The sequence below is a fragment of the Bos taurus genome, chromosome Y, assembly GCF_002263795.3.
Source record: "Bos taurus isolate L1 Dominette 01449 registration number 42190680 breed Hereford chromosome Y, ARS-UCD2.0, whole genome shotgun sequence".
NCBI lineage: Eukaryota > Metazoa > Chordata > Mammalia > Artiodactyla > Bovidae > Bos > Bos taurus.
This window is the reverse complement of record NC_082638.1, coordinates 50,255,105-50,267,243: the sequence shown is the minus strand read 5'-3', so window position 1 is coordinate 50,267,243 and position 12,139 is coordinate 50,255,105.

Here is a 12,139-nt window from a genome sequence, read left to right as displayed (position 1 = left end):
CCATTTGGGATTCAGACAAAATAGGTTATTTAAGTAAAGATAGGTCAAGCCCTAAACCATCTAGTAAAAAAAAAGAAAAAAGAAAGAAAGAAAGGAAATAATCTCATGTAATAACCTATAATGAAAAATAACCTAAAAAATAGACATGTATATGCATAACTAAATCACTCTTATATACATCTGAAACACAACATTGTAAATCAAATATATTTCCATAAAATTTGTAAAGAAAGCTTTTACAATGTATGATTATAAAGAAAAAATCCTAAAGAAAGTAGAAGGTATATATGAATTGAAACAAAAATAGAAAACAACAAAAATAAAACTTGTTGGGATAATAAAACAAGAGCTGCTTCTTCGAAAAAAAAAAAAATCAGAAACATTGATACAACTGTAGCCAATCTAATAAGGGGAAGAGGAGGTTAATTCCAATACTAGAAATGAATGACACATGGAATGGGATTTTGAGATGGTAATATTCAACACTGAGTGGAATTACTTTTGTTTCAGGAATGGACAAGTCAAGCCAAAACTGGGAAAAGAAAAGGAAGGAAAGAAAGAGGAAGACAGTCATGGGAAGAAAGGAAGAAAAGGAAAGTAAGGGAGAAAGAAAGAAAAGTAAATGTCTCAACAGATGTTGTAAATATCCAATGAAATAATTCTCTTTAAAATCTAAAAACAGAAACAGAAATTTATTAAGCCATATCCTCATTGCCTTTGATGGTACTAAGAACCAGAAAACCCATTTACACATCACTGTTTAGAATTTATGGACAACACAATAAGATTGTTTAAAGAAAAGAAACAAACAAAAAAAAATGCTATGTTATTTGTTAAAAGATGGACAGCAGAAATAATTTTTTAAAAAACATTTTATTTTTATAAATAGTAATTTTACTGACAATGTTTTGGCAACATTAATAAAACAATAAATTTTACCTGAAAGAACAAGCAAAGTAGACAAGGAAATTCACCAAAAGCAATAACAAAATAGTCATCTTGACAGATATTCAATACATTTGTAAAAAAAAACAAAGTGCCGTTGCCTGAAAAAAATATAGAGATATCAAAAGAAAAAGAGAGGAAGCTCCTGAAAGAACTCAACTCAGTATTAACTGTCTTTGTTCTGCAGGCACAGAAACTTACTCAAGTTAATTTTACGAAGCAAAGCCCTGATGTTATTATCTCTTTTCAGGTTTTGTGTGTGTGTGTGTGTGTGAAAATCTAGGAACTTTAGGCTGGACAGGGAAGACGAGTGTAGAGACTTAAAGTGTCTTTAAGGAGGAGAAGGAAAAGGAGAGGTGTGAGGATTTCATTGTGTGGTTTGAACAGCATTGGGGAAGCTCAAACAAGGGATGTAGCAATGCTCTTCTTCTGGGAAGAGCATTCCCAGAAGAAGAGCATTTGCAAAGTCTTTGGATTGGGAAGAAATTGAATTTGCTTAGGGAAAGCAAGGCCAGTGTTGTCAAAAACAGGGCAGCAGTGGGGAAAATAGGAGAGTAGAATGACAGAGAATGGAAGAGAGGAAGTAGTCAGGGACCATATCACTGGAAACTTTTCATTTGGCAATAAATACAACTTGTGCTCTTTAGGAGCATACTACAGAGCAAACAACAGTAACAGTATTGATAATCCTAAGCAACAATAAAAACATATAAAGAAAACATTTCATATTTTTACTATAGAAATAGAATAAAGGAGATAAGAATGCAATAGTCTGCACATTTATACATAGAGTTTTCACCTGAGACCAGAAGACAAACACACACACACACACACACACACACACACTCGTTATACAACTAAAAGAAGTTTAAGCTGACACTTAGCAAAGTGCTTTGGCCCAAGGGAACTAACTGGAAAGGCCTAGTAAAATATTCAAAGTGTAAACCAATCAATCAAGCATTGAGTAAATAAATACAATTTACTTGTATTTGAATTTACACTCAGGAAATTACCTAAAATGGAGACAATAGACTTACTACAGCTTAGTCATCTGTAGTCCTTTCTCTTTTGTTCTGAGAGGGATGGTAACCCCTTGGTGATTATCACTTTCTAGCATTTTGTGAAAGCTTAGAGGATTTAAATGAATTGTGGGGAGGGGCAGAAAGAGTGGGGAGAGACAAAGAGGAGGAGAAAGGAAGAGGAAATGGAGAGATTTCTCTTGACATAGGTCTACAGCCAAGATTCCAGGTTCCTTGAATGGTGCACAGAGATTCTAGATATCTGTGCCAGAAGTGGAGAAGGTATGGCATTCAACTCCAGGAGGAGACTCAACTCCAGGAACCCACAGAGGAAGCCAAGTGTGCTGATGTTCAGGAACCAGTACTTAGAGGGTACACCACAGGTCTGTGAAAGAGCCCTTGGAGATCACACGAAAAAAGGTTTCCACAAGTATAATCACAGACTAGGTAGTTGGATAGAGTAGAGGAAGGATGATAACTCTATGACCTGATAATTACTGAAATAAATGAGAAAATTCCTGCACATCAGACTGTGTCAAGTAAGATGGAAACCCAGTATTAGTTTGATAAAATGGGAAATTACACAAAGAATTAGCTGTTAACTTTAATACATTCCTGCCCAAGGCAAGATAAGATACAAAAGTGAAATTGTCACGTTAAACTAGGGTAAAACACATGTAACTGGAAAAGGTAAGGAAAAGTTCTATAGAGGGTTTAATCACCCTGGACCCTTTGTATCCACTACATTTACTCTTCTCGGACAACTCCTTTGTAGCTTAAGGGAAAGAGAACTAAACTTAGCTCAATTCATAAACTGAAAAGATTCCCTGTGTTTGATCCTTTTCAGTTAAACCTATGGGTCCAGTACAAATCAAACTGGATGTCAAGGCTTTTTTCTTTGGGAATCTTAACTTGCTTTACTATTGTGATGGAGACGGATAGGGCTACTTCACTTTGACTAAAGGCCAGCCAAATGGGAAAGGAGATGGAATGAATCAAATTCCCCTTTTGATCACTCAACAGGAGGTCCACAGGCACCAGGCCTCATTCTATTAACTATCTCTGCTTCTCCAACTGCAGTCAATGATATACAGGGCCTGCTTGATCCTTGCAAGTGCCTCTCACCTAACAGGCATTTTAGTGGTTGGCTTCCTTGACATGTCCCTGGGCTAGCTTAAGACACTCTGAGACAGTGTTCCTTCTGCCTTGGCTCCATGCCTGGAGTGCATGCATGCCTCTTCCTCAACTGGGACAAGAAGCCACAGCTCTCCACTAACTAAATCCCGTGTCTGGTCCCAACTCACATCATAGTTTCTCCATCAACTTCTCCACATCAGGCTTTCGGAACCATTTTATCTTAGAACAGCACAACAGAGGCACTTCGGAGAGTTCAGCAGCACACAGGACCATACCATAACAAAGCCATTCCAATCTGGCTATATAGTTAATACTGAGATCTTCAAAGCATGAAAACAGTTGAAAATTTCATTGCTAAACACTCTACAGATTATATGTATAGTGGAGAAGGCAATGGCACCCCACTCCAGTACTCTTGTGGGAAAAATCCTACAGATGGAGGAGCCTGGTGGGCTGAAATCCATGGGGTTGCTAAGAGTCGGGCACGATGGAGTGACTTCACATTCACTTTTCATTTTCATACATTCGAGAAGGAAATGGCAACCCACTCCAGTGTTCTTGCCTGGAGAATCCCAGGGACAGGGTATCCTGGTGGGCTGCTGTCTATGGGGTCGCACAGAGTCGAACATGACTGAAGCAACTTAGCAGCAGCAGTAGCAGCAGCAGCAGAGCTTTCGAACTTGCAAATAACATGAAATACCAAAATACGTTGTTACTTTTCCTTTCTCCACCTCTCTCTCTCTCTCTCACACACACACACACATAATTTTTACATGTTAAAACACTTATATGAAAAACAGGTACTATATTTTTAAATAACATCTCAATATTTAAACAAAGCTGTACTTCATGTATTTAAAACAAAAACACATAAATTACACATTGGTTGCCCTATATTTGATATTATTGAATAATTCTAAAATTTGAATTTTTTGTTTTTAATGGGGTTTTTAACTTTGACTGAAATACTTGCTTCAGACTTACTGAAAGTAGAATTAACGGGGTTTTTTTTTTTTTTTTTTTTTTGGCCTCCTACTTTTAGATTTGGGAGATGATGGTTCAGAATCAGATGTGTTCACAGTAATGGATGCTACTTCCACCAATCCTGTTAAAGGGGTTCCAGTGATACCTGAAAAAAAAACTCGTTTCAGGAGGTAATCCTTCTAGATGCTTAGGCTTCTTAAACATTTGATGACACTGGGTCTTGTGCTGTCTTTTCTCTTTAAAAGTTAAAAAGTGTAGCCTACATTTGGAACACTGATGAAAACTTTTCCCAGTGCTGTCTATAATGACATATGTATGGTGTTGCAGTTTTAAAAATTTGGAGACAAAACGGGCAAAGTAAACTCTTAATGTTACCATGGTATGCTCTGAAATGTGCATCCACATCTGCAAAGAATGATGATCTGTAACTGCAAACCTGGCATACATAGGGCATTTCACCAGGCTTATGATTATCTTTCATGTGCTGTTAGAGAACCTGATCTGTCTCAAAGGACAATTCACAGATTTTACAGACTGCAGAGGGCTCCTGGGAAGTATGGACACTTTCAATGTGACACTGCAGCTGGAAGGGAGTAGGAGACTGGCAGTTGCAGTGCTGGCAGGTGGTGTGGTATTTCCAGCTGTCACCTCTCTGCCTCTCAAGCTCCAAATGGTGCTTCATGTGATTCATAAACTTGACATTTTTTAGAACTTTCAAGCAGCTGAGGCATTTAAAGGCTGTGTGAGTTTTCGGTTCTGGCTGCCCATCTCCTATATGCTGTCCATAGTAGAAGTCACAGAGTAACACAATCAGATTGCCTTCTGTGGGATCAACAATCTTGTTTTGACTTGCTACACTTGGAAAGTCAATTTTTGTCAGTCCATTTTACCCTAAAGGGCTTATAGGTTTGCAATGGACATTGTCCTTTGGAAAATGTGTTGGACAAGATTCTCCATTCTGAACATGGCTTAATGAGGTATGAACACTGTCTGGTGTGCTTTGCTGAGTAGTCACTGTTTGAAAAATATCTGGAGGGGACAAAGCTAAAGAATGTTCTCCTATAATTCCATCACTGAGTTTAGGCCTTTTGGGATTTGTGCTATTTGTTTCAGAAGTGGAAAGTCACTTTGATACATGAGGACATTTATCCATAGCTCCTGCATAACTGCTGTTTCTACTGGATGCTGCAATGAACTTGTGAAGGTAATCAAAGGAGAACATAACTCTGAAAAGCTATTAGGCACTATTTGTGGTGAAATATTTTTAGAATCTGCTTTGGACAAAGGCTCAATAATAATAGGACTATCTGTTGATCTTGATTCAGAGACAGAAAGTGGCAAGACAGTCTTTGCTTCTGATGCAGGAGTCACATGATTAACAGGCTGTAATTTCTGAGCATTATCTTTCCTGAAGTGACCATACTTTTTTCTCCTTGAAAAAGAATCTGGGGTAACTCTGTTCAGTATGTTTGAAATGACTGGTTTTGGATTTGAGGTCATCCCCACAAAGATCACATCAGCATCTTCATTTACATGTTCCACTCCAAAAAGATCAGTTCAGCGTGTTCATCATCTACTTATTTGGCTTCTCCCTTGCTTTTCTGTGGTTCTGGCTCTTGTTCTTTTTCACGTAACATACATGGTCGTTCCATATTTTAAGTACTTTTTTTTTATTCTTGGAGGATGTGGCCACAAGTCCCAGTGCTTCCTTGAAATACACTGCCACCTAAGTATAAATATACTACATATTATTTAAGTACAGAAAAATGTGCTATTTGTTTGTCTCCAAAACTCTAAGGTAGTTATAAACACCCTTATCTTACAGATAAAGACATTTAGCATCAAAGAGACTAAATGACAGCTGAAAAACCTATGACTACAAGTCTACATGACTCAAGAATCATAGCTTTGTCCCATGTTGATTTTAATCTTTTCTATTTAAAGAAAGAAAGAAAGAAAAAAAAAAAACACCACTGATCATTAGGTGAAATCACATGTAAAGGACAATTTTTTTACAAAAGCACTATTTTACAGTGTTTAGAAATATGGACTTTGGAGTCAAAGAAGATTAAACTGGAATTCTAAGTTAACCACACACCAGCTGCATCTTTTTCAGCAAATGTATAATTTTTAAATGCGTTTCCGTATCTTAAAGACAAACAAGCTTATTTCCTAGACTTAAGGTTAACAACTCCTTTTTTTAAAGCATCAGCTATTCAATGGCATCTTGTTTTGTAGGAAAACTGAAAAAAAAAACAAAACAAAACCCTTATCTTAAATGCACATGACAACTGATTCACAAATACTAATTTCATAAATATTAATACAGAAAATAGGGCACAAATTCAAAGTATATAGTATATCTACATAGTTTACAAACAGCATAATTCGATGTCAAGCACTTAACACAGGACTATGAAATTGAGAATGAACTCTCTTGATAATCTCACCCCAAATCCACACTGATACATCCTAAATTTCTCCCTCTAATCCTGACTAAACTTAAATCCAACAATGCTTTATCCTTCACTCCACATGTCTCTTCCCCATATAGCAGGCAAAATGAGGTCAGTATTTCTCTAATACCAAGATCAGACAGAGACATCACACACAGACACACAACCAATGTCCCTTATGAATACAGATGCAAGAGTCCTCAACAAAACACTGGCAAAAAAACCCTAACAACATATAAAAAAGGTTATATGCCATGATCACGTGGGATTTATGCAGGTATGCAAAGTTGGTTCATTATATGAAAGTCAATCGACATTATGCCATTTTAATACAATAAAGAACAAAAAACATATTTGCCTGCAGAAAAAGCATTTCCCTGAGTGTAGCACCTATCCATAATAGGGGTTAAAAACACTTAATAACTAAGAAGAGTACTTTCTCAATCAAAGGGTACCTGTAAAAGACCCACAGCTAACATCATATTTAATAATGAAAAACTGAGAGCTTTCCCCCTAAGATTGGGAACAACACGAGGAAGTCTATCCCACACTTTGGCTCAATATTATACTGGCAGTTCTATAACCAGAGCAATCAGGTAAGAAAAGGAATTATTGTTTTTGTTGTTTAAAAAAAAAAGCCTTCAGAATGGAAAGGAAAAAGTCAAAGTATATTGGAGATAACATACTTTTATATATAGAAAATCCTGAAGAAACCACAAGTATTAGAAGTAATAAAAAGCTTGCAGAATACAAGATAAATAGTTAAAAAAATCAAGCAGATTTCTATACAATAGAAATAGCAACAAACATTTTGAAAATGAAATTAAGTAAACACTTGACTGTACACTAGCATTAAAAAGAATACTTAGGATGTCAGAAAGAGAAGGACAAATATCATATGGTATCACTTACATGTGGACTCCAAAATATGATACAAACGAACTTATCTATGAAACAGAAACAGACTGAGAGACATAGAGAGTAGACTATGTGATTACCAAGAGGGGAAGGGTGGGGGAGGCATAGATTGGGAGCTGGTTATGAGCACATGCAAACTATAATGTTAATATATAGAATAGATAAACAAGATCCTACTGTATAGCACAAGGAAATATATTCATAGTTTGTGATAAATAATGATGGAAAAGGATATGGAAAATATTGTGTGGGCATGTGTGCATATTTACATATGAAGGAAAGGAAAGGTAAAAGGAAAGAAAGGAAAGGACAACTCTTGGCAAGCACGTACAGAAAGTGGATCCTTGTGTGTTATGGGTAGATTTTAAAATGGTGCAACTGCTACAGAAACCAGTATAAAGGCTCCTCAGTAAATTAAAAATAGAACTACCATATGATTCAGCAATTCCACTTCTGGATATAAATTAAAAAGAAGTTAACATGGGGTCTTGAGATATTTGCACAGCCATGCTCAAAGCAGCGCTAATCACAACATCTAAGAGTTGGGAGCATCTAAACGTCCATCAAATGTGATATATACATACAATGGAATATTATTTAGCCATATAAAGGAAATTTTGCCACATGCCACAACATGCATGATTCTTCAAGACATCACCTAGAGGAGAACATAGGCCAAACACTCGCTGACATACATCACAGCAGGATCCTCTATGACCCACATCCCAGAATATTGGAAGTCAAAGCAAAAATAAACAAATGGGACCTAATTAAACTTAAAAGCTTCAGCACAACAAAGGAAACCATAAGCAAGGTGAAAAGGCAGCCTTCAGAATGGGAGAAAATAATAGCACATGAAGAAACTGACAAACAACTAATCTCAAAAATATACAAGCAACTCCTACAGCTCAATTCCAGAAAAATAAATGACCCAATCAAAAAATGGGCCTAAGAACTAAATAGACATTTCTCCAAAGAAGACATACAAATGGCTAACAAACACATGAAAAGATACTCAACATCACTCATTATCAGAGAAATGCAAATCAAAACCACTATAAGGGACATTTTCACTCCAGTCAGAATGGCTGTCATCCAAGTCTACAAGCAATAAATGCTGGAGAGGGTGTGGAGAAAAGGGAACCCTCTTACACTGTTGCTGGGAATGCAAACTAGTACAGCCACTATGGAGAACAGTGTGGAGATTCCTTAAAAAACTCGAAACAGAACTGCCATATGACCAGCAATTGCACTGCTGGGCATACACACTGAGGAAAACAAAATTGAAAGAGGCATGTACCCCAATGCTCATTGCAACAGTATTTCTAACAGCCAGGTCATGGAAGCAACCTAGATGTCCATCAGCAGATGAATGGATAAGAAAGCTGTGGTATATATACCCAATGGAGTATTACTCAGCCATTAAAAAGAATACATTTGCACCAGTTCTAATGAGGTGGATGAAACTGGAACCTATTATACAGAGTGAAGTAAGCCAGAAAGTAAAAGCACCAATACAGTATACTAACACATATATATGGGATTTCAAAAGATGTAACCATAACCCTGTATACAAGACAGCAAAAGAGACAAAGATGTATAGAACAGTCTTTTGGACTCTGTGGGAGGGGGAGAGGGTGGAATGATTTGGGAGAATGGCATTGAAACATGTATAATATCATATATGAAACGAGTCGCCGGTCCAGGTTCGATGCATGATACTGGATACTTGGGGCTGGTGCACTGGGACGACCCAGAGGGATGGTATGGGGAGGGAGGAGGGAGGAGAGTTCAGGATTGGGAACATATGTATACCTGTGGTGGATTCATTTTGATATATGGCAAAACCAATACATTATTGTTGTTAAAAAATAAATAAAAAATAAATTCACTTAAAAAATAAAACATCCAGCCAAAGGAATTAAGCCAGTCATAAAAAAAGACAAATACTGTAAGTTTCCACTTATATGAAATATCTAACATAGTCAAGCAATAAAAAGGAACAAAGTAGAATGATGGAGTCCAGGATCTAGGGAAACAGGGAAGAAAAGAGGAGTTGTTGTTTAATGGGACATGTGATGGGTATAGTTTCAATTTTGCAAGGTGAAAAGGTGTAAAGATATGTTTCTTAACAATATGATAAGGAATTCCATGATAGTTCAGAGGTTAGGACTCCACGCTTTCCTATCAGGGGCCTGGGTAGGGTTCTCAACCAGGAAACTGTCATTCAAGCTGCATAGCACAGCGAAAACTATGACAACAACAATAAAACAACACTGTAACTGTATGTGTGTGTGTGTGTGTGTGTGTGTGTGTGTGTGTGTGTGTGTATTAGTTGCTCAGTCATGTATGAGTCTTTGCTTTCACATGGACTGTTGCCCATCAGGCTCCTTTGTCCATGGGGTTCTCCAGGCAAGAATACTGGAGTGGGTTGCCATTTCTTTCTCCAAAAAGGCTGATGAAAGTATGTGAAATACTTAGCATGTAAAAATGGTTAAAATGGTGAAAATTTAAGTTAGATTTTTTTTTACAACAATTAAAAACTTTTAACAACCAGGAAAAGAATTTGAATAGACATTTCACCAAAAATACTGCTTAACATGATTGAAAGTGAAAGAAATTAAGTCGCTCAGTCCTGTCCGACTCTTTGCGACCCCATGGACTGTCGCCTATCAGGCTCCTCCATCCATGGGATTTTCCAGGCAAGAGTGCTGGGGTGGATTGTCATTTCCTTCTCCAGGGGATCTTCCTGACCCAGGAATCAAACCCAGGTCTCCTGCATTGCAGGCAGACACTTTACCTTCTGAGCCACCAGGGAAGCCCTTAGCAAAATGTAAATCAGTTTCATTGAAATACTACTTCACACACATTAGCTTGGCTATAATCAAAACCAGGAAAAATAACAAGTGCTGCAGAGGATGTGGAGAAAACGAATCTTCATATATTGTTGAAAAATGTTGAAAATATACTGCTGAAATATATTGTTGAAAATATATTGCTCTAAAATGGTACAACCACTTTGGTTTGTCAGTACCTCAAAAATTAAATATATAGTAGCCATATGATCCAGAAATCTCACTCTTTTGTATATATATATATATAAAAAAAAAAATCCCTGAAACTATTAAGTCCATTCAAAAACAGTGTTCCCAACAGCATTACTCACAAGAGCCACAAAGAATACACCATCCAAATATTATCTATTAATTGATGAATGGATAAAAAATCGTGGTAATTGTTCACAATGGAGTTCATGTAAGCCATATACCATATTGATGTACCATATACAGCCATTAAAAAAATGCATTGCTATACAGCCAAGAAGTGGATGAATCTTGAAAATACACAAACTAGGGGACTTCCCTGGAAATGTTTAAGTGTTTAAGACTATGCACAGTTTCCATCCCTGGGCAGGGAACTAAGATCCCACATGCCACATAGCTAAATAAATAAATATTTTAAAAGAAAATGTGACATCTGAATAAAGCCAGACACAGAGGTCACACATTGCATGTGGGAGAACTGTAGGTAGAAAAGAAGCAGGAAAGAGAAGCATTCTGTAACGCAAATGAAACATTTTTTTCCAGGGAGGAGGAAATGCACTGCTCTGATAAAGGCTGTCAATAAATTAAATAAAATAACAACTAAAAATTGACCACTGAGTTAAACATTTGGAATTCACTGTTGACTTTGACAAGAGTGAATTTAAAGGAAAATGAGAGACCTGGAGATAACAGATTCTACAAACAACTCTGCAGAAGTCTAGCATAAGCAAATATGAAATAAAAAAAGCATAGGCGATGTGTCACCAAAGGACAGATTTTTAATGAGAGGTAAGATGATAGTCATTCTGTTTGCTGATGGGAACCATCCAGAGAAACAGAAAACTTAACCCAGGACAAAGAAGAGACTTGCTAGAATATCACTGAATAAACAAGAATTGAGGTGGCAAGAATACACAGAAGAACTGTACAAAAACAGATCTTCATGACCCAGATAATTAGGGTGGTGTGATCACTGACCAAGAGCCAGATATCCTGGAATGTGAAATGAAGTGGACCGTAGAAAGCATCACTATGAGAACAGCTAATGGAGGTGATGGAATTCCATTTGAGCTATTTCAAATCCTGAAAGATGATGCTGTGAAAGGTTGCACTCAATATGCCAGCAAGTTTGGAAACCTCAGCAGTGGCCAAAGGACTGAAAAGGGTCAGTTTTCATTCCAATTTCAAAGAAAGGCAATGCTAAAGAATGCTCAAACTACTGCACAATTACACTCATCTCACATGCTAGTAAAGTAATGCTCAAAATTCTCCACGTCAGGGTTCAGTAATATGTGAACCGTGAACTTCCTGATGTTCAAGCTGGTTTTAGAAAAGGCAGAGGACCCAGAGATCTAGTTGGCAACATCCACTAGATCATGAAAAAAACAAGAGTTCCAGAAAAATACATTTATTTCTACTTGATTGACTATGCCAAAGCCTTTGGTACTGTGTGGATCACAATAAACTGTGGAAAATTCTGAAAGAGATGGGAATACCAGACCACCCGACCTGCCTCTTGAGAAATCTGTATGCAGGTCAGGAAGCAACAGTTAGAACTCATCATGGAACAACAGACTGGTTCCAAATAGCAAAAGAGTAAGTCAAGGCTGCATATTGTCACCCTGCTTATTTAACT